Here is a 23,847-nt window from a genome sequence, read left to right on the forward strand (position 1 = left end):
AGGCTGAACTGGCTGGAAAATAGTGGGGTTTGATTGCTTTAAGGTCTTTGTGGGTTTTTTTAGATGAACGTCTTGCTGGATGGGTTCCCTGGCCTGGTTCGCTATGTGCTTACTAAGGCACAGAGGGGTAGGCATGGATCTGAGGGGTTGGAGCTGGGGGTCATCTGGCTTCAGGTTGCCTGTGCAGACGTGAAACCGCACTCTTGATTTGAAGCCTCAGGGGAGAAAGAAACACGTGAGAGGTTTGTTTTTTATTTTGAATTACGAAATTTGACTTGCAACATCTATATTTGAAGTTACCAAGACAACCATTTGCATTGGAGGCAGCATACATCAGGTGTTCATGGTGTGTACTGTCAGTACCTGGAAATCGATAAAAAAATAAATCCCAAAACACAAACAACAAAAAACATAAAACAAAGGTATGAAGCTGCAAATATCTGAGTCTTTTCTATCTTACCTTGTTGTTATTTCAGTAATTTCTTACCTCTGAAATTTTAACTGCTATCTACAGTAACTGAAGCATTGTATCATGACTTCTGGTTGCTTGCATACAATCCTTCCCTGGCGTATAAATCAACTGATTAATTTGGAGTACTTGTTTGCCTGTTTCTTAATTCCTGACAACCCCAAAATTTTATTTCCACGATCTGAGAGGACTCGTTTGCAATGTATCATCGTTGATTTTTCTGGGTTTTGTATGTTGCACAACTAAATCGGTGTTGCTGCCTGCAAAATGCTGTACAAACCAGCTCATTCTTCCTACGTTTGGGAGAAGGCGGCAGGTATAGCCATTTTTCCAAAGTGGAACAAAATGGAGTATTTTCTTTCTCCCTTCCCTCTAGAAAAACAATTCTTAAATACTTATCAAGCCAAAGAGACTTTTCTTTCTGACTGTTTCTTCCAGTCCTATTCTGTGGTTTACCTCAGCATCTGCTTTCTTTTTCCACTCTGCAAAGTTAAGCCTGGTTTTGATTAAAAGCAAGCTGAAAGGCAGATTAATGCATCGCAAGAAAAAGCAGCCTTGCTAATATGGAAAGAGAGCAGGAAGGTAATTTGTCAGTGGTCGCCTGGTCCTGGATGTGCTGTTTTCTGGTAGCAGCTTTTTCTCCCAGTAGGACTAAGCCAATGCATAGGGGGTTTATTATTATTTTATGCCACAACCATCTCACGAAAAAACCAAGACATTCTTTGAACTGAACTGAAATCATCTGTTTATCCTTTCTGACTGCTTTGCAGGCAAATTCCTCAGCCGCAAAATTATTTGCGAACATTTTTTCTATTTCCCATTCCACCATTTTCATTTTTGATGAACATTTAAAGTGTTCATGTTTCTGTGAGATTCCAGTGCTTTCTGATAGTATCTTACGTGACTTCAGCTTTCAAACCCAAGAGGTAGTGTGACATCAGTGTCTTACAAATTACTGTCCCAAGCAGCCCCCATAGGCAATCCTAGTTCTTAATATTCCTCAGCTTTTAGTCAAAGAAATGCTGAATGAGTTAAATAATAACAGAAAAGGTAGACAGAATAGGGAAAAAAAACCCAAAAGCCCAAAACCACAGCATGCAGAGTGCAAGTCAGTGAATGATGGAATGCTGGGACTGGAGAGGAGAAATAAAGGAGACCAGACTCTGCAGGAGGTGAGCGAGTTGTGCACCGATTCTGTATGCAGAACAAGATGGACATTTTTTCTGTAAACTTAAGGAGCCACAGAACTTGTCTTCTACCACCTGAAGGCAGCGTGAAGATGGGGCTGCTTCATTCCTGAGCCAGAGCAGGAGCATCTCCGAGGCGGTGGCCGCCCACGGGGAGCACAGGGCAGCGGAGCATCCTGCTCCCCAAGCACCGGGCTCCAGCACCACCCTGGGCTCCAGGCTGACCCTGTGGCTGCAGCAGAAAGCCAACGTGCAAAACCAGCGACTCTGCTGCTCAGGGGAGCAACAGAGCAGCTACCTATTTATATACGTGTAATAGATACATTTACCACTTTAAAAATTTCTGTTGTCTGCTGGATATCTCACTAGCATAGTCTTCAAATACACATCAATATCTGGATTAATTTTTATTATTACTATTGTTATTACTACTATTATTATTTATTAATAATAATAATAATGATTGTTGTTATTTTTTCTCTTACTCCATTCAGGAAGCTGTCACGATCGCTTTCCCTTTTCAGCTTCAGTTTTCCTTAATTCTAGAAGTCCTGTCCTATTCCCTCGGGATTTAAACAAATCACCATTAACAGCTTTTTATAAAACCCGTATTATTTCATCGAAGGAGTTTCCAGCTCCTGCAGGAGAGGGCAGCAGAGCTCAGCGAATGGAGCAGCCTGGGGGCAGCCACTTGCAGGGTGAGGGAGCAGGAACCAAAAACTGGGATTTTTCTTCCCTATATTCACTCCTTAACGAGTGGCAGCACCAAGACACTAGCCAAGCAGGAGCAATCTCAGTTACAGATTTTCGTGTAGCTTATAAAAGATTTTTAGTGTAATTGATAAATAGCCACAGGTGGTTTGGAAAGGAAAGGAGGAGAATGAGAGTGTCCGCTTTCCTTCTAAAGCAGCAAGAAGTAGCAGCGAGGGCTGTTATTAAACAAGAGTGCACACCCCACTGGAAATCTGTTTTAATTTGGTAAATAAGAAATGCTTGAAAATAATAAGTACGATTGAAAACATTATTTTGCATATAATGCAGGAACGGAAGGGATTGCTTTAAAACCTGGTGGCTGGTAGGGGTCAAGTCTGGTTCAGTTTATGTCTGTGTTGAAGAATTGCCTCTTAATTATTTACAATAAAGGGGAGATTTGCTTTCCAGAAAATAGTGAGAGTAGATATGATGCACGCAGACATCACAGCAAGTGTATCCCATGTTCAGGTGACAGAAATAAACTTCTTCTACGGTTACCTGGAGGATCAGGGGATGCTGATGCCAATAGCCCACCGTGCACGCCTGGCAGCATTCCTGCCTACCAGCAGAGATCACAGAGGCTTGGGGTTTATGTGTGTGTGGAGGAAGAAGAAAGGAGCAGAGAAAACTTATGACAGGAAAAGTTATCTCTGCTTTTCAAAGATGTGTACCTCAGCACTTGCTGGTATGGGTGTTTCTGGTCAGCAGCAAATTGTTGTCCGTGAATTCGAGTATGATTTTTAGCATATTTCAGCCAACTAAAAGCACTGGGAGTACAACCGGCCAAGAGGCACTGGTGCGTTCTGCACAACAAATATGCTGAAATAATCTTTTATTATTGTTATTAAAGCTTATTAACTCTTGCATCACGCACTGAATGCTCCTGTTGGCTTCATGGCATCCCCTTCGAAGGGAAACCAAACTGGATTGTTTCTCTTTCAACGTGCAGACTTGCCATGGTGCCTAAAGCCCTGCAGGAGAGAACGCTGAGCCCAGAGCAGTCCTGCTGCAGCAGGAAGCAACCCCTGCATCTTTAGCTGGAAAACCAATGCAGGGTTGTTTTGGGTTTGTTTTTTTTTTTTTTGGTAGAAGCATCTAACATTTGTAACTAGTGACAAGAGTCCAGAGAGGTGCCGATCCCTGAGGCTCAGCTCTGCAAAAGGCGGTGGGTTTGTTCAAACTATGTGCGTGTCCCTGCGGAGCTTCAGGTGGGTGACCAGTACGGGGAGGTTTGCTCCTGTGCTTAAAGCAAAGCATCTCACTTGCTAGATAGAGTTTTTCTGCTAACGTAGTCAAAAGTGGTGGGAAAACAAGGGGAGCGATGAATCTGATATTGAGAGAACCTTATTATCAAAAAGGACCTTCTTACTGAAAGGTCTCACCTTCACCCTGACAGTATCTCCAAGGAGCTTGTACCATCCTCTGACCTCCCCAGAACCCCTCCGATCCCTTGCCCTTTTTCTATTGCAGGCTTAAGAATTACATGGGTTTGGGGACCAAGGAGACTATATTTGTACCTTGCACATAATCCACACCATTTCTCAGGAAAGATCACAGCTCATCAGCAAGAAAACGCACCAAAAACCCTGAAGACACGTGCTGTGCAATGTCTTTACGGAAGAAGGGTTTGCAGCAAACACAAAGATAAGTATTGCTTGATGCTTTCTTCAAATACTGATGTTTTATGAGGCAAGTAATTCTATCTTAAAGCACAGACCTGCTCACGCTCATACCCTGAATCTAGGGATTTAAGAAATGCTTATGTATAAAGAAGCTCCTAGTCCTTAGTGAATTGGCCCCCTCCAAGGTCTTAATTTGCTCTGGGGTCCCATTTGGTGTGTGCCCGAGGGACCAGGCGATGGCAGGGTGTAAGGCTGGCCTGCGGCAGGGCTGGCTTCGGCAGCTGCTGCCTGGATCTGGCCCCACGGCAGCGCGGGGACGGAGGAGAGGTGCCCCCTTGCCCCACGGGTTTGGGGGCTGCGCTCACTTTGGGCTTGTTCACTCAGGAGTCTGAGGAGGTAGTACGATGCTCTGAGTAACAAGCGTTATCTCTTTCATTTGCAACTCTAGTCTGAAGCCAGCTCAGACTGACAGCGCTTGCACCCCAGGAGAGTGATAAATTGCTTACATAAATAAAGATGATGTAAACACTGGCAATGTTAGGGGAACTCCCTCCCAAAAGCAGTTCTGGGCTCACTGATGCAGCCTGTGCTCAGCTCTCCTGTTATAAGAGATCCAAGAAATTCATCTCCCTCTCCCAGCAGCGAAGCTGGGCCATGCGGGCAGGGCTGCCTCGGCCCCCCATCCGTGCTGCAGGTCTGGCTGCAAGGGGCTTTGTCATTTACCCTGGTATGAATCGGGAATATCTGTTCTGAAAGAATCAGTTTCATTTCCTTTTTAAAATACCTGTTTCTCACGGCCCCTTGCTCTGTTGGTGAGAACTTCTAAAGCATCCTTTTGGTGGATGATTCACTATCTGCGAATATAAGTATAAATGCCACAATTCATCCCTGACTGCTGGAAAGGCCAGAAGACTCATGAAGACAAGCAGCCTGATTAAAAAACAGTTTACTGAGCGTTCCACAAAACTAACTCCCCCAAGCTTCAACACCGTGTCTAATGCTTCATGCACGGACACTGGAAGGCTCCTTGAACACTGTGTCTGCTAGAGGCGCGCAGTGAACGGGACTGCGGCGGGGAGCAGCGGCAGGACTGCCTGCAGGCAGGGAATCAGCGCAGTTCCCAGCAGCAGCAGCAGTCAGAAAGGAAAGCGAGGGGATGGATTTGCCTCCTGATTTTGCCTGCTCAGTCACCACGTCTCTAAGCCTGTGGCAGAGGAAGCTGAAACGATTTTCTTTAGGGCTTAAAGTAACTTCTGCCTTTGTTCTCCAGCCCTCGTCACGATGGATATTCAGAGCAATGCTGGTAGCTGAACACCTTGTCTCTCTAGGCAGGCTTCTGAGAGGGTCCATACGTGTAAGATGTAGGCAGTTTTTCATTATGATGTGCAGTGCAACGATTTGGTGATTTGCATTAAATTCATGGGAATGGCTACCAAATTCTGGACTCGCCCATATGCCTTGGCATAATAGTCAGAGTACAGATAGCAAAATGAAAAAAGGTGGGAAAAAAATTATCTGCTAACATTTTCTATATTGTATGTGGTTTTGGCTTTACTAGAGTAAGAATATTTTTCACAGTAGCTAAATGTAACTGTTAGAAGGTGACCTCTCTGTGTATCAAGTATACATCTGTATTCCAAAGTATAAAATTAGAATTGATGAGAAAAAGGGGGGGGGGGGGGGGGGGGGGGAAGCCCAAATTGTTTTGTTTCAAAATTTCAACACATTTGTTGGTAGATATGTTTGACTAGCTCTGCAGCTGTTGAAAACATTTTAAAATATATCAACAACATTGATATGTATAATATATCCCTTTGCCATATAGAAATTTCAGGAAAAAATTATGTCCAAGCCATCTTTATCTGAAATCCTATAGGCGTAAGTAGTCAGTGGGAAAGAGCTCTCGTGAATGGGCTGGAGCGTTTTCCTGGGACAGCTGTTGGTGTGACATACGTACCGATGGACGTGGCTTTTTGGAGGCTTGTAGCGATATTGCTCCAGAGGAAAAGAGCACTTTGGAGATCTTTGCAAGTGTGTTTATTTGGCAGTCTAAAGCTGCTTAGCCAGTGAGCTAGAGAGCTCTAAAGCTTCTTAGAGAGTGAGAAAGTGATGCAAGATATTGGTCAACCTTGTTTGTATTAAAAAGCACGTGTCATTTCCCCACTAATACAAACCAAACCCAACACTTAGGAAACACGGCTATGGCAGGGACTGAACACTGCTTTGCTCAAAGAGTTGCTAACATCCTTGGGTAAATGCCAAAATAAGCATGACTGGAGCAAAGGACACTGCCAGTTTTAACGCTGGGTGTCTCAGAAACTATTGTAATGGGAGAGAATGGAGGAATCCCAATAGCAGAAGACATTTTTTGGTGGATTATAGCACTTCTTGTGCCATGGGTAAAAACTTGTGTAATTTCAGTTTTCATCACCTGTATTGCTTACAGTTGGCCCAACTGTTTTTCAAGATCCAGTTAGCTGCTATTCATTTATATTTTTATTTTTTTTACGCTTTGTTTGCTTATTTATAAGAGGAACTTGCTTTCTGCTGGCTAATCTTCCCCATCTTTTTCCCGTTTCAGAGTCTTCTAAAAGATACTGTATTTTCACAGAGGAATGACTTATGCCGAAAGGCTCCATTCCCTCCAAGATCTTTCCCTCTTTTCATGTCTCTGTAGGGTTTCTTCCTTGCCAACTCCTTTCTCAAGTTCCACGCTGCTTACGTATGTAACTTTTGAAGATGGTTTTCTTCTCCATGTCTCTGTGGCAGAGGATTTTATGGCAGTAATTATCTCAGAGTGAATACTTTGTTGGGATTAAAGGTTTCGATTAATGTTCTTTTGGGTTTGTGTTTTTAAAAACATGTTCTATGTGCAAATCATGGACTGCTGTTTAATTTTGTCTTCCGAACTTTTGATTATTTAAATTTTTTCTTTGTTTTCTTTGACAAACAGTGTTACAGGTTCTCTGTGGGACTCCAGTTCAGGATTCTGTAATAAAACCAAGCAGAGTTAATTGCTTGGGCTCAATCCCGTACTATTGTCTGTCCTCTGACTCAATAGCTAAAATCCTTAAACTGAGATAGCTGATGGGAACACTGACATTCACGTGAGGTGAATCATCTCCGAGAGAGCTTTTCAAATTCACTGTGATGCATCTTCAGGACGTAACTGAACACAGCTTTTCTGAAGCCGATTGTATACCAGCTGAGGATCTGCCCAAAGATTTCTTATATACCACGCCTTCACTAAATTCATTCATGCTAAGTTATTCAAAGAGAATCAAATGACGATGCACATAAAAAAAAAAAAAAAAAAAAAAAAAAAAAAAAGGAGGAGGAGAAAAAAAAGCCAGCAAAGAAAATTCATATTTGCTTTGAAAGTTTGTAGAAAAGGGTTGGATTCTTTTCTGTAACATTGGCAGGTTCTAATTCAGCTCTGGCGGTAATTATTCGGAGCAAAGATGGATTCTCTATGAGAGACAGAGAGAGAAAGTGCACATAATTCCTAGGGAGTCTTGACAGTCTACACAATTAAACTGATTTCTGATGTCTCTGGACAGTGGGAAAGGATAAAAATGAAGCCCGTATTTGATATACATGAATTCTTTAGGTAGAAAAGCCAGCTCGTCTTCCAAGGTGCCACATGACTCTGCATCTGCCCGGTGGCTGTGGTTAGGCAGGAGGTCAGCTCTTAGGTGCCCTCTCCAGATTTGAAGTCTCATTTAAAATTGCAGCTTCTGCTGGAAAAACGTGTGCTGTATTTCCAGGTTGAATTAGTCCAGCTTCAGCTTCGAGCCGTTCGTCACGAAGTCAAGCTGAGGGCGTTTCGGCGTGCGGAAGCCGGAGAGCGGCCAGGTCGGACCCCCACGCAAGGCTGGGTGCTTCAGGCGGAGTGCCGGGTGGCCGGGGTCCCCCAGATCCCAGCACGGGGGGGCTCCTTCTGCCGGCACCCCGTGTGGGCGCAGCGGGTGCACGAGGCTTTCACTGCCGGCTCCCCCTGCTTACGCCAACCATCATTGTCCGCTGCGGCTCTTCCCGAAGTACGAAAGGCCGCTGGCTACGACGGCGCGTGCAGTGACGTTCAGCGTTGCTGGTGCCGTTGCGGGACAGGGTCAGTCTCTTCCTTTCGAAGCCCTGGCTGAAACGCGGCATGTGAGTTTTGCCAAATGGCTTCTGCTCCCCTTCCCGCTCAGGAGTGCTTTCGCCAAGGCGTCGTTGCACAGCCCTCTGCCTGAAAGCCAAACGCAGATTGCATTGTGGTCAGGTTGCAGATGCTGAAAATCATTTCTGACCTTCCCAGCAGTAGTGACTCCTTCAGGAAAGACTTTTATCAGGAGGTCTTCTGTAATATTGGGCAAGTCACCTAATGAAAACAGAAAAATCTAGACATGGACACGCTAAAAATATTTCTCGGGCTGCTAATTGATAGAAAGTGGTTGCTCTAATGTGTCCTTACTTGCACGTTCTGGTGACATTTCTAGACATAAATAATTGCCTGATCTGTTATTTTTTTCCGTAGGTATCAATGGTTATAAAGAAAGTTAAACTCATGCCTACAGTGTTGCTCTCCATTTCTGCATGCTGCCCTAGCATGATGTTCTGAAGCAGGCAACCTTCGCTACTCCTGTCCCTAACAGCCCAAAGCAAATTGTGTGTTCAGCACTACTGGTCACAATAAAACCAGCTTTCCAGTGGCAGTTGTGACTGGTAACTCTAAGGAATATGGTTCAGTTTAAATATTGTACACAGCCCGCTTAACGGAGAGTGTATAGCACGTTTGGCACAATGCTGCAAGGACTCGCTTTGTCCCGTGCTGTCAAGTGAAATCCAGAGGATGAATTCAAATTGAGTGGAAACATTGTAGAGCTATTGTTGATGAATTTGTTTGGTGGTTTATTCTTTTTTTTAAAGCAGAAACTGTCATCTCTTCTTGCTGGTAAATCAGCACCTTTTATTAGCTATCATATTTTCACATGTCGTACCCAGAAGAATCTTTTTATAGTGACCGTCTTCCAAATTAAACTTAAAGATTCCAGGAAAATGGTAACAAATGTTTTAAGTCAGGCAGACGTAAAGCTAATGAAGGAGGCTGGAGGAGCGCTCCTGATGCAGTGTTTACTTTCTGCCTACAGCACCGGATAATTTCATCTGAAAAGCTGGACTAACTTACCTAGGTTACGTATAACAGGATTTAAATAAGGTAAAGCTGAGCAAATGTCAATAAACAATTTACCATAGGAAAGTTTCTCCTTAAGACTGTTGACTGCATCATCTCCACAGCAATGCCCCAGCCTTTCCTAGGAGGATGCAGGACGTATGGATTCTACACCTTGCTCTGCCCCTGAGTCACTTGCTTTTTTCTCCTGTGCTTACCTGTCTGTTAAGCGAGAGTGGTTTCTGTCTTCCTATAGCAAACTGTCTGAAATCTGTAGGTTAAAAGGTGTGGCGTAACAGACTAGGAGTTTACAGGATCCTAGGGGCAGGTTCAGCACTGGAAAGACGAAGTAAATGGAAAAGCGTATAATGCACTTTATTGTATAATCACTTGTTGCTGCTGCAAAATCATGGAATGAGGAAATACTGCAGCGGTTGTATTTACTGAACCCTTCCTGTGCCCTGCAGTGGGATTCTCTGGCGAACACGATGCCTTTGCCGCTGTTCATTCACACACAGGTTGCAATGCAGAAACCTAAATGCTACCTAAATGTCCCAAGGTAAAGAATTCAAGGTTTCGTAACAAACTGGTAAAATAAGAAAGCAATGTCAACAGCCTCCAAATATACGAGCTCTTTCTGATCCACTGGTGGCAGAGAGGCTTTCTGGTGACTGAACACCCAAAGCTGCTCGGATGAGCTTTCCATAGCAGGACAGACCTTCTGGGAAGACTGGTCAGACATAAAGTAGGTTGGCTTCCTGAAAAACCAGACAATTGCACTAAAAATAAGCAACAGGGATCATCTTAGGGCAAGGTAAATAAAGTCGTTGGAAGAAATTGTACCCATAAAACTGTCCTTGTCCTGAGTTTTCCAGTGTTGTCTGGCTCAACCTGGATGAAAAAATACATGAAATTCACCAAAATTGCCTGGGGAATAAAAGAAGCAGGACAACTTTCCAGTAAAAAACGTTCAGTTAGATGCGTTAGTGGGGTCTGGTAAGTTTTTTGGTGCATATGGTTTTGAATCATGGTGAATACTGTCCAGATTTGCTGTTCAGAGATTATCTACCCCTCTCAAGCCTTTGAGGTTTTTGTGCAAACTCAGGCAGTTAAACTGGGATCATCATTACTAATTCGGGTGTACACAAATGCGCAACAGGTTAATGATACTTACTTTAATATTGATGAAACGCAAAGATTGCGTTTAGTAAAACACCAAATTTCACTGTGTGTGAAACTGTATTCATACAAAAAAAAATTGTGTGTTGAATATATTACAATTTTCATGGATGATCCTTGTAGATTTGAGTTTATTGGGGGTTGCTGCTTATATGTTTTGTCTCATAGCATTTTGAGCCCAAATTTAAAATCCTCTAAAGAAAACCAAACTGTGAACTACTTAAGATGATGACTGCTTTAACGTGCCTTTGATCCCTCTGCAGACCCAGGCCTAATTTAGAGAAGCTGTTCATGCTTTTTGATATTTTTTTCTAAAAAGGTAACAAATAAGAATCTCAATTGAAAAAAAAAAAAAAAAAAAGGGGGAGGGGGGAAGAAGAAGCCATGCTGCTATATTTTCTCGTATAAAACTATTCAGATATATAGCAGTATCACAAAATTAACAGGCACAAAAAAGATTAATTAGTCCTTATCGAGGTATTTGGTAATCTCATTTCTGGTCATCTGAGGTTAATGAAATTTTGTTGTATGCCAGCTGGGAAGGAAATCATGAGTGGCTCTTTACTGAGCCTTCACTCCAGAATTTTACCCTGTCACATGGGGAAACAGGAATAATCTCCCTGTCAGGGATGTCCGTAATGAACTGTGAGGTTTCACATTTATTGTGGTAGCTGTAACATTGAGAAACGATGTTTGTGATCCACAGGTATTTGATTTACGGTGTTGTTTTATACTTCATCTTCTAAGTTTAGGTAGGACATGCAACATCAGTTGCGTGACCTTCAGATAGCTTCTGGCCCACAGTAAACTAAGAGTTTTGTGGAGGTCTCTTTGATCAGAAATGACTTTTCTGTTTCAGTTTACTAAAATCCTACGTATTTCTTTACCATCTTCTAAATATAAGTCATTACCTCTTACATTATGCCCTGGGAAGTAGTCATAGCTTCTGATCTGTCAATGAGCCTGCATTTCGGTTGGCAGATGATTGTTTGATCCTGTGGCCCAGATAAAGAAGCCATCTGTCCTGTAACCAAACTGTACCCAGAGCTGGTCAGAAGATAAAAGCTGAATAAAAGTTTTGTTTTCAATAGTAAGTGGAGTTTTTTTGAACTGAAATTTTCATAGCAACACATCCGATTCCAAAACCAGATCTTACGGCTAAGATTGCCGTGGCTACGATGGATCTTGGTCAAATGAGGACATCAGAGTCAAGTCAGCAGCCTGGAGGTCACGCACACCTGTGAGCACCCAACCACCAAGTGAGTAGCTGGCCACCAACCTAGTAAATCTCCAGAAGTATTTGCTTTCCCATTGCAATTTTTTTTTCGGGGGGGGGGGGGGGGGGGGGGGGGAGGGAGGGAAATCCACAGATAACCTTTAGTTTTTCTAAACTATTGTAGAATGAATTCCTGTTGTCTTGTCACTCCTCATTCAGAATCCCCTTCCTGACCCCTCTCTCTCTCTTTCTTTCAGTGTCACCTTCCTGTTTCCTCTAAAGGCTTCCCTATAGCTGGGATGGAGACTCAGGCTTACATCCCGTCACATCTTTGCTGGTTCGGTATCTCACAAGAGACCTTTGTAAAGTCTGCTTATGGTCATGCAATAAGGTAACCAGATCAGCAGGCTCGGAGCCAGCACTGGGACATGAAGTTAAGGCAGGGAGTACACGGCATTAGCCAATACTATTCTCATCATCTCCAGAAAAGTTTTCTCTGAAGTGGTTTATTCATACCCCAAATTGGATGAAGCCAAAAAGGGAGCGCTAGCTTTAAGGCATACACAGTGTATACTTAATAAAAAGCTTTCAAGAGAGGAATGTGTGAGCTAATGCAGTCCTAGAGCAAGGATAGCTCATGCTTCAACAAGTTATATGCATTTTTGTGTCTGTTGTTGATAACTTGCCCCTACTTGTCAATGCTAATTATCTCCAGCTAAATGAATGTTCAGCTTTTAGTGGTCAAGAGATTCAATGCTTAAATGAACAATTCCTAAGCTGTCAGAGAATAGGTTCCCTCACACGTATGGGTTGGTGAGGTAGCATGTAAACACATCTACTCAGCACGAGGTCAGTTGGTGTACGAGCTCCGGTTAGATGGTATATACGTGATGGGGAGAAAAAAGTCATACTGAAAACAAGACACGTTTCAGGTAGCAATGAGAGCCAAAGCCATCAGAGCGTGTGATGATACCCTTGTCAGATAGCATCTTGACGTAAAAATTGCCAAGGGAGATTTTGGAATCTGTACCAGAGAAGGTTCGTTTGTAAGGAAACCAAGGCACAGATATGCTAGGAACAGCGCAGATTGATCGTGCAGAGGCAGAAGATTAGGTAACTGTCTTCTCACGGACTCTTACACTCTAATTTTCTGTCTGCATTAAATATTTTTGTTGTCTGTATAAATTACATTATCTGGTTTAGCTTAAAAGACCTTTTGAGTTTCAACAGGCATCCAGGTATTTCAATGCGTTCAGCCATAAACTCCTCCACACAGGTTATACATTTGAACTAGTAAAAGCTTTTGTTAAGAGGGAAAAAGTGTGCTCCTGACTATTGGAAAGTTCAGTAGTCGAAAAACATTTCCTGCTTCTATAAATGACACATTTGAAAATAAAGCGTTTCATTACAATGGTCGTTCGAAGGCTGCAGCTGGCACTTTGGGGGGGGAAATTATTGTGGCTTTGACAGTAGCAGAATAACAGTGTATGTATGAGATGGCTAGCAGTATTGATAAATACGTAATTCTGACCAAACCTGAGCTTTCCTTTGGTGTCAGCAGGCATTCTGAAGGAAGTGATAAGGCACAAATGGAAATATTCCTACAGAAAACTTAATTTGGGGGCAGAGGGAGAGAGGGAGAATGCATTCTTAGCACTCCAGGGTAATCCAGGCTGGAGTGGACCTCAGGAGAGCTCTAATCCAACCTTCTGCGCTGAGCAGGGTCAGCTCTGGGATCACACCAGGTTGTGCAGGGCTTCCTGAAGTCCTGGGCTTGGAAACCTCTAAGGATGGAGACCTCGCAGGCTCTAGGGGCAACCTGCTCCACCAGCCTTATGAGGGAAAGGTTTTTCATCAGCATGTTAAGCCACTTGACCCTAGATATTTGAAACCATGAGACAAATGTGACCACTAATGGCCTTTGAGCCACGTCTTTTTCTGTGAAAAGACAGGAACGTACATCATTGGGCTTTGGAGGCAGAACTTTGTCACTAGAGCACCCTGTTTTGGGAAAGTATTTATCCAACCTGTCCCAACGGAGCTGTTCCAACTAAGAAATTTCTGGTATGTAAACCGAGCAGGAGTCTGTTGGTTGGACCCTTGTTGGAAGGCGGTGGGCAGGAATACCTGCTGATGCTTTGCTGTGCAGTATTTCACGTGGGGTCTTACCTGGCAGGGGGGCTCTGCTCGTTGGATGGAGTCCATCAGGTAGGGAAGGAAGAGGAGTAGCTGATTCATAGTGCCAGACGGAGCTTTTGCAGTCTGGTCCCTGTCTAGACTCGAGGAGCTTTCCTGGGGGCTTCAGGTGCCTTTGTCATGGCAGAACAGCGGATCAGGCTTTCAGAGGCTTTAACCCTGCGCCCCCCATGAGCTCCCGGCTGTGAGTTTTTAGGCGAGGTCGTGGACCTCCTTCCCTCGGAGGAAAGGTTTGCTATTTGTTTTGCCTCCCATGCTGCAAAGATTAGCAGCAAAGGACAGAAACTGCACTCGAGTTTCAACTTTAAATATTGAAAATAGCTGGGGAATGGCAAACCCACGCTTCGGAGTAGCAGGCTGTAGAGCTGAAGTGTTTGGCACGCAGCTGCGTGATGTTTCAGTGTGACTCCTCACACACTCCGGTTTAAGCATCTGTTTAACGATTTGGCTGACCAAAGCCAAGAACACTAAATATTGTATAATCACATCTCATGTTGATGCCTGTTAAAGTATGTGAGTATTATCAATACTGGGTGTCTGCAAGTAATTTGAACTCTGTTGCTAAGTCCCCAGGGTTTTCTTTTTTCTTCTTTCTTTATTTATTTATTCTTCTCCTAGAATTTAGCCTAATTGTATACAAATATCAATGTTCATCAGTAGGAATGTAGGAGGTAGGAATTTTGAGTTTGTTTACTTGTTGATCCTGACCTCTTTTGTGGCTTTAGAAGTGGCATATATGTGTCCAAAATATGATTTTCTTTTTAACACCTACCAGTAACTAGACTTTATGGATATTTATTAATAAAATCCTTGAGAAGGAGGTATTTTTAATATAGTGTGTCACAGTGTGATGGTGTATTTTGATGTTCTTTTCTGTGCATAGTAGATACTGACTTTTAATATTGTTTACACAAAATTTAAACTAATTGCTTGGTTTTCTGACACTTGAAGAAAAGCTACTGAAAAATCTAAATATTTACCAAGGTAGTAGATGTGTTTATGACTGATTTTGATCTGTAAAGCTTGACCAGCTTGGAATGGAGACTGATGTTTTAAAAAATGGTTTTCTTATCAAATGCTATTGCAAATGGAAAAATTTAGTTTTAAAGGATTTAAGGAAATAACAGCAGACTCTAAAATTTTAACATGTACTCAAGTGAGTGGTCTTTACCTTCACAATCCTGTTCCTATGGATGACACTATTCATATGGCTGAAGGTTGCGAGGCTGAATCCAGAGTAAACACATAATTTAGTGGGATAATATTCTGAGTGCTTTTAAATGTTATTCAAGATGGTCTAAAGCATGTTTATAATTTACTGGAAGTGTTTGCTGTTCCCAATTTATTTTTCTTTCTCTGTTCATAGTATTTGATATATACTTACTCTGGCTTGTAACAACCTGGTGCATAACGGACTTTTCTACCCATTTTGAACACTTTCACATTAAGTAACCATATGTTAGAACATGTTCTATTTTTAAAAAAATAAAAACAAACCCCAAAGTTTTTCCATTTCTTTCATCATGAAGAAAAGGTTAAGACCTTAAGATAAAATATAAGATAAAGATACTGAAGCTTAATCTGAGCCATGAAATGGATTCTTATATGTTTATGTTTGCATTTCCAAGAAGTCATTTTGAAGACCCTGATGGCAAAATCTAGGGGGAAATTTACATACTTAAAATGTCATTGGAATTGAGAGACCTATATCAAGAAAGTGATCCGGATTGGTTTTGTCCCTTGCGTCTTGCCCAGGTTTTGAAAGTTGAGTGCCTAGCACCTGGCGGGGCTGCCTTGATGGAGCTCTTGCTTCCTCCCAGGATGGCACCGTGTCTGCTATGGCTGTGGGCAGTGTCACCAAAGCTCACCTTTTCCATGGCTGACTCATGACCACTGCATCAGCTGAGAGGTAGGTGAACTGCTCTTTCTTGCCTCCACAGTTCCCAGTTCTCCCCAAACTGTGTGGATCACTCCAGGCTCTTGGCTGTTCTGTGCTGAGGTATCGCCCATCTCTCGCTGAGGCTGAGTTACCGTGCCGCCGAGAACACAAGCTGTACGAGTGCAGCTGCCGGGAGAGGGGGCAGCAGTCGGGCTTGCAGCCAGAGGGGTGCTGGGGATACTGGTCTAGTCCCTGTCACTGGTGTTCCTGTCTGGTGAAGCTGAGTCATAGAATCACAGAGCGAGTTGGGTTGGAAGGGACCTCAAAGCCCACCCAGTCCCACCCCGTGCCCCGGGCAGGGCCCCCTCCCCCCAGCCCAGGCTGCCCCCAGCCCCATCCAGCCTGGCCTTGAGCACTGCCAGGGATGGGGCACCCACAGCTGCTCTGGGCAGCCTGGGCCAGCGCCTCGCCGCCCTCACGGGGAACAATTTCTGCCTCACAGCTCATCTACATCTCCCCTCTCCCAGCTTAAGGCCGTTCCCCCTTGGCCTGTCACCACGTGCCCACGTACAAAGCCCCTCTCCAGCTTCTTGCCGGCCCCTGTAGGTGCTGGGAGCTGCTCTAAGGTCTCCCCGGAGCCTTCTCCTCCCCAGGCTGAGCAGCCCCAGCTCTCCCAGCCCGGCGCCATAGCAGAGGGGCTCCAGCCCCCTGACCACCTCCGTGGTCTCCTCTGGACCCACGCCAACAGCTCCATGTCAACTCTTTTAGGACTCTAGCAAAAGATGCAATCATTGTGAGGAAATTTTAGCAACAGTTTAGATATGGTGCAGAGATCTGTGCTATGCAATTTGTCATTAATGAAGGACATAATTTCTGCAAATATATCTCCTAAATGTTGTGCTTGCTGTCAGTGGTCTCACTGAAAGATCTTACTAGTGACTATAGTGTATATATTTATATTTTCTAATAACATATTAGCATGACCTACTTGCTGCTTTCTTTCATTAAAAAAAAAAGCTTAAGAAACTCATTCCTTACAAACTCATTTAAGGACGTTTCACTATTTACTTCTTTGATAATATTTAAATTTCTATCTAAAGGACATCAGTTCTTGAGAGTGCTGCTTAACCACCAGCTCTGCATTGCTGTGTCCATGCGTGGATACACACACCTGTGCCCAGCCAGCATTTTTGTATGTATGCATTTGATTAATATACTTGGGATATTTCTGCTCTTAACTGAGCTGAACCTGAGCTGACATATATTTCAAGCAGACTTCTGAAAGAAAAGAGGAGCCTGGTATGGGGGAGAAGGCACAGAATCAGGCTTTTTACCTTTATCTAATTTACAGAGCCTCCAGAGATTTATTTTATTTTGACTGTGATGGTGAAAACAAATTCACTGTTCTTGCAGGTTGAGATCTTATCAGACAAACCTTAGTACAAAGCACATTTTACGTTCAGGCCATGAACCCTGGAAAACAGAGGCTTATAAGGACATTGCTGACAAGGTTTAGCATTGCAGTAGGGTTGATGCCAGCATGGTTAGTTAAAATGATCTTGTTTTTAAGGTAAAGATTTGAATCTGTTTTACACAGTAATGTCTTGAAAATAGAGGGAAAACATTACTTAGGATGAGTCATAAAAGTGCTTTAAAAATGCTATGAAGATTTAAGGCATAATGCAGATCCCATAAATCTACTCTGCATTCTTTCACTAGGAATGACAGGCTTGTATGAAAAGTAGGGATTGTAAATCAAGAATCTAAATAAGGGTGGTTGTTTCTTTCTGACATGTAAATATAGATTATACGTTAGCTGAGCCCTGGCTTGATTGCCTTCTGGTTCCAGGGGGACACACAAAGTAGGCGTTTATTCTCCTGAGCAACAGTTTTACCTTGTAAAAGCTGGTAAGCTAAAATATAATTTATCATTCCTCTGGGAAGAAACTTTTTTCCCAGTGATTCAGGAAGGGGATTTGCTTGGTCTCTCACTCAGTCCTCTTTTCTGCCTCCCTCTTCATTCACCTTTTCTTTAGAACTGTGTGTGTGTGTTTTGAGGAGATGGCATTACTTCTGACAGCACTCCTGGAGCTCTCTAAACACAAATGTTACCTGGAAGGATAACCCCCACACACACACGCAAGCGAGCACACCCAGGCGCACACGTACACACATGCACACACCCTTTTCAGCGTACACAGGGAGACTTTGCTCCATTTCTGAAGTTGTTTTAAGAAGCAGCTTCCATGCCAAACTATCTTTCCAAATCCATTAAATGCCCCTTAGGAAATGCCAACAGCTTTCCATCGTGTTATCACAAATACATTTGACCATTTGCATCTTTGGCCTTAGCTTCATTTATTTTCTCGTCGTACCCTTGTCTCCACTCTCCACGCTGCAACTCACACGGTGCAAACCTGCACAGCAGATACTCCCCTGCCCCTCCAGCTGCTTATCTGGACGGGGAGCAGAGCTGGCGCTCTCGCTGCAGCCAGCTTACTTCACCTTATCTGCTTTACGCTTCTATATTTAAACAAGGAGGGCTCTTTGTCACTGAACTAATATAAAACGTAACTTGACTAGATGCCTGACTCTTTAAGAAAGGGTATCTATCACTTTTATGTGGCATTTCAAAGAAGAAGGCATTTAATATGCTGGAAGACAAAGAAGGGAGTCTGTCTTAATGTACAACTAGCCGTCTAATGATTAACTTCTCTTGATACTTAATCAGTTTATGGCAGAAAAAACCCGCAGCGCCATGGCATGGTTCAGTGTTGTGTTAAGGTGTCCGCTGCGCTGTCTAAAGTGGTACAAAACCTGCATACAGCTGGTACAGAGAACTGTATGATACACCTCGGAGAAACAATGCAATGATAATCAAAAGCATTTAACACAGGAGGATGAGGAAGGCAGTAGGGAGCCTGCAGCCTGCAGGAGAGCAGTGGATGCAGACGTCCTTGTGCTGCTGAGGTGTTTGTGTCAGGCTGTGCCACCTCCCGCCCCCCCAGTCCCTCTGCCTCAAGGCCGGTGTCCCGCTCGCCCCGGCGCACTGCAGGCCCACGGCAGAGCTCCCGCTCGGCGCAGTGGGGACAGGGGGGGTGGACAGAGGGGGTGGGAGCAGGTGGGCCCCTGCCAGCGATTTGTGAAAGGCCAAGGTCTGCTTCTACCCCCACCTCGGCGGCGGGAGGCGCGACCTCTGTGGGGAACTTCCAACCAGAGAATAAAGGGAATGCAATCCTTTTTTGACATGACTCCCTAAGCCAACCTTATTGCAGATACCTCCTTGCGTATATGTTGGTTTGTATAGGGTAAGAGTCTCTTTCCTCTCCATGCCTCGTTCCTGAAGAACCGAGAAGTTTACTTATCTTCTCTCTGACTGCTACAGAAGTTGCAGATAAATGCATCTTCAGCCATCTAAGGTTGGTTGGGATAATTCCTATCCCAGCAGAGGAAAAAAATCCTGTCCAAGCTTTTTATGTAATAAAAATACACCAAACATTTTGCAATTGTAGTCTTAAAGTACATCGATCAAAACTAAGGAAAAAGCGCTAGGAAATTTTTACAATGGGTATGACTTTTTAATTTATGATGATTTTGTCCTTTTCTTCTCTTAAGAATAAGTTTACACAATGCAGATCTTCCATTGCCTCTATTTGCATAAAGCAGAAGTAGAAATCACCTTCTTTTTTCTTTTGGCTTTTTTTTTTTTATTATTATTTTTGTGTGTGTTTCACAGCTCGATTGCTGTGCCATAACAGTCCGTACAGTGTAATACCATGGAATACGGTGTCCATTTCATTACTGTCCCACCGGACTGGAGTGCTGCATTTGTCTGTATTTGTAAGAGGAACATGCTGAATCTGTTCCACCCTCATCTTAAAAGAGAGGCAAAGTCTTCATCCCAACTCCTCTTCCTCCAGAGGAAAAAGCCTTCATATGTCCGGTTTCTTTATATGAGAGCGTACTGCACATGAGAAAAAACAGGGCATTTTGACTTGCCAATGCATTTCCAGTTAGTTGAAGGACCATATACTGATTTCTTATGAGGATGATCACTATGTGTATTTTCAACTGAAATGATTTGAAAGTAAGGTAGTTGCGATAAACAGTATGTTTTTGTCGACTGTAAGCCACTGCACCCCGTAACATTGTGCCTGTAGCAGTATTCAGCATGCCCCTTACGACGTAGTCACGATCCTGGAAATTCAGTATGCGCTTGCCTTTCACAGCAAGATAAAACCCCTGAGCTGCCTGCCCCTGGATCGAGATCACTTAGCGGTGATTTGAATGGTGTCTCTCTGGGTAGAGCGTGTTGGCACCTTCTGAGACTGGTTCCTGTCCCAGGTGCATCGCACGGGTCACCCCAAAGGGCGTTGCAGATGTACTTGCCCTGCTTTTCCCGGGAGGGGTTCCCAGCAACGTGCAGTCCCTGCCACCGCCTGAAACCGCAGTTTGGCTCTGGCTTGCTTACATTTTGGCTGAAACCTCTTCAGAGGTGTGTGAACTTTCGTGAACCCAGCCTGCACTCAGGACATGGGGCTCTGATTATTAAACACTTTTTCAATGTCTGTAACAGCTTTCACCCAAAGACCTTAGGACACTTGAATGCACTCGTGATTAACTGCACACTCTGCACTCTGTCCCAGTAGAAAACACCTGGGAAAGCCGGGTCAGCTCTGGATATACTTTCCCAACATGAGGACATGGTGGAGAGGGACCTGGACCAAAATCTCATTTAAAATACCTCAGATGGCTTGGCAGTTCTGCTTTGCAGCTCTGCATTTTGAGTGGCCCTTTTCTATGGCATGATTTAAATCATGCTATAGAACAACCCCTTCCAAATTCTGGAAAAATACAGGTGCCATATACATATATACAATAGAAAAACTAATCTCTCTGACAGTCGTACAGCGAGATGAAGGACAGTCCCAGGCTTGGAGCACTGGTGTATGATTTGAAGACCTGGTTTCCAGCATTTTTTTCCCCATTACAGGATTTTTGAGGGGGGAGAAAACAGTTCTGCCTTTCTGTTTCGTATGCATTTTTATTGCTTTATTAAACTGTTGCCATACTTGAAACAAAGAGACCATCCCACTGCGGTGCACTAAATGCACTGAAGAGTGAGATCTGCCCCAGTGTTAGGGTAGCAGTGGCCAGGTAGGGGTCATGGAGAACCCATGTTCAACCACTTCCATGGAGCTGACGTGGCCATCTCTCAGCAGAGAGCCAGCAGTGGGCACAGGCTCTGCGTTACCTCCCTTGTTTTGCTCTAGTGACTTCCTGCAACACAGGGAAATCCCTGCCAACCTTTGGAACACCAAAGCCATATCAGTCTCTCCTCCATACAGGTGGTATTTAGAGGGAGTTTGGTTTATTTTTCTTTTTCCTTTATTGTTTCTTTCAAAGCTACGTCTGTCCTGCAGCCCAAACTGCAGGTGAGTTTGCTGTCTACGTAATTGCATTTTGTACCTTTGAATATATCTGAAGGCAACTGTCAACACTGATCCTTAAAAGTCTTCTACCTCCTTTCAGTCTTTGGGACACAGCTAAGCCTAAAACCACAGAGCTGCACAGCCCAAGATTTCTGCCAGCTTCTTACGTGGCTGGGATTTTATAGCGATATCACACTTAGGTGTGACTGACAATTCATAAAACCCCAGAAGTTAGAGGTGGAAAAGACTGTTAGGTCACCAGCTCCATTTCCCTGCCAGGGTGGGATATGCTGCAGGTGTTTCTGCTCTAAGACTTACAGAAGTGCTCTGCCAGCGGTGGTTGTCATTAATGAGCGCATTTGTGAGCCTAAGACTAAGTCCTAGTGGTTGTGAGCACCACCTCTGCACAGAGTGGGAGTCCCAACTGCTCGCTTCTTCCCAGACGTGGGACACCACGGTATGAAACGTGATCTCCTGTGGTCTTTTGTCCAGAAAAGTATTGGACAATAAAGCACACGGATGAGCTGGGTTATTCGCTCAGGGCATAGGTTCTGTAGCTGGTGGCTGTACCCACTTGGTATGATCACTTAGTCTAGCCTTCCCAATTTTTAAGTCGGGGAGGAATTTCCTTTTGCTACAGGGTAGTACATTCACAGTTAAGTTTGCTCTTTCCCTCCTTAATAGTTTAGTACCGTGCAAATCACTGGGGTCTTTTATTATGATATTTTCTGCAAAAGATGTTTCAAGCTATTCATTACTAGCTGGATATTGTAACATTTGGCTGGAACTTGTAGAAGGAGGTGGATTTTTTTTCCTTTTTTCTTTTTACAGGTAAGAATGAAATTCTTTTACTTATTTACAAGACTCTTAATGTATCTGACAGAAAGAAAATGGAATTAAAGCAAATAGTAACTCATTTTTTTTTACCACAATATGAAATTCTGTTTGCTGTCTGATTGCACATCAAATGTTGACATTAACTAGCAGATATGCCACTTCCATGCCAGGGTTTCATTCTTGGAACATGAGATCAGACTGGTTCTGGGAAAATAAATATTAAAGAAAACATGCTCAGTAAAGTGCTCAGCTCATAAAGGCCCCGTGCGAAGAAATCTGGGCAGCTGCTGGCACCCCCACTGGGGCTTGCTCAGCTCGCAGCTCTCACTTTCTGAGATTAGCATTACGGTTGTGTTTTTGCAGGTAGCCAACGTGATCCCGTTTCTGTTTAGAGTTACATGACTTCAGCTTCCCCCCAACACTGTATTTGGAATGAGCTCTTTTCTCGATACTGCGGGTATCAGCTCTTTTTACTATTTTTCAGCTGCTTCCGTTTCACGATAACCTGGCACTTCCTTGGCTTGTTTTGTTACAAAGCAGGAGACTTGTTTTCGCAGTGTTGTTTCCTTCTCTTTTTGAGCTTCCTCAGGTTCCAGGAATGACCCTGCAGTCAGGTCCAGCGTGCTGCATGCCCACCCTTCCCTAGCAGCTGTACAGAAGCCAAGCGTGGCACATGCTGTCCCTGCCTGATCTTCGGAAGAAGTTGGGACTTAAGAAAGGAACGTGTTAATAGGACACTGCCAGTGTTTCCCCTGAGCTGACACTCTTGGCTACAGAGCAAAGACTGGTTCTAGGTCAGGGAAGTAGTAACCAAAGGCAGCCTTTGGCTGTGGGTGAGGAAAGTAACAGGCAAGTTAATTCAGCCTTTGGCTGTGGGTGAGGAAAGTAACAGGCAAGTTAATTCAGCCTTTGGCTGCGACCTTTGGATACATCTAGCCTGATGGAGTGGACCCACCTTCTGTTGCCCCCTTCCCTTCTCTCCAACCCCTCCCTGAAGGGGCAGAAAAAGCCACAAAGCAATAGAGAACCAAGGAGGTTAAGGGAGCCTGAGCAGTTACTGAGGACTTCTGTCCCACAGCCATGTGGTAAACACCATATAATAAGTTTTAAATTTTATGTTCCTACAGCAGCAAGAGGTCCTGGACAGGCAGAAGCTCCATCACACCAGTGTGTTATATGTGTGTGTATCCACTCCATCCTTTCTTTGAAGATTTCCTGAACCCTTTGAGGAACTTCCCTGCAGGTCGACCCTCCTTGCTTCCAATGATGCTCCATGGCTGTCCTGTGAACCAGGACAGGGTCTGAGGAAAGGCTAAGATGAAAACAGGTAGGTGAGTAAATATCTAATATGAAGGAAAAGGAGAGGGAAATCCTCTTCCCTAGGGTTACATTCTAAGCTGAATGGAGAGTTCTGGGTTGAAAGGTTAAGGAGAGAAATTATTTTTGTTTCAGGTGGAGCTCTTGTCGGAGGGAAGTGTTGAAATCAGAGAGCTTTGGGGTTAAGAAAGTTTCTATGCTCAAGTAAGTGGTAGCTGAGCAATTACCTTAAATAATTTCAGTAAAACTAGTGAGCAGGGAAATTAATTTCCTTTCAGAATGATGTGGTGGAAAGGCAAAGCCTGGGGTTACAGCTCAGACAAAGGGAAAAGCTAAATGCTTTGCGTTAAATTCCTTGTGCATTTCATACTTTTACGGACATCCTTGAAATTTATAGTGTAGATGCTCTGGTTTGAAGTACAAGCTCACCTTGTCTGCCCTCCCACATAACACAGGCCTTTGAATCTGACCCTGTAATTTCTGCATCAGGCACCTCTCTCCCTGTTTGAGCTATAACATGTTGCTTAGATATCCATCTAGTCTTGACTGGAAGACTGCAAATAAAGGAAATCCATCACATCCTTAGGTAGCTGTGTTTAAATCAC

At 43.8% G+C, this 23,847-nt stretch overlaps 1 long non-coding RNA gene across 2 annotated transcripts in view; it reads left to right on the forward strand.

The window, feature by feature from the left end:
- The first annotated feature begins 7,376 nt into the window (after nt 1-7,376).
- Nucleotides 7,377-23,847, forward strand: part of LOC121094037 — a 49,418-nt gene continuing 32,947 nt past the window's right edge. For both annotated transcript variants that reach the window (XR_005829718.1, XR_005829719.1), the window contains exons 1-4: nt 7,377-11,661; nt 11,839-11,972; nt 15,533-15,686; nt 23,053-23,252. This is a non-coding gene — a long non-coding RNA (uncharacterized LOC121094037). The remainder of the gene's footprint in view (nt 11,662-11,838; nt 11,973-15,532; nt 15,687-23,052; nt 23,253-23,847) is intronic.

The sequence above is a fragment of the Falco naumanni genome, chromosome 9, assembly GCF_017639655.2.
Source record: "Falco naumanni isolate bFalNau1 chromosome 9, bFalNau1.pat, whole genome shotgun sequence".
Taxonomy (NCBI): Eukaryota; Metazoa; Chordata; class Aves; order Falconiformes; family Falconidae; genus Falco; species Falco naumanni.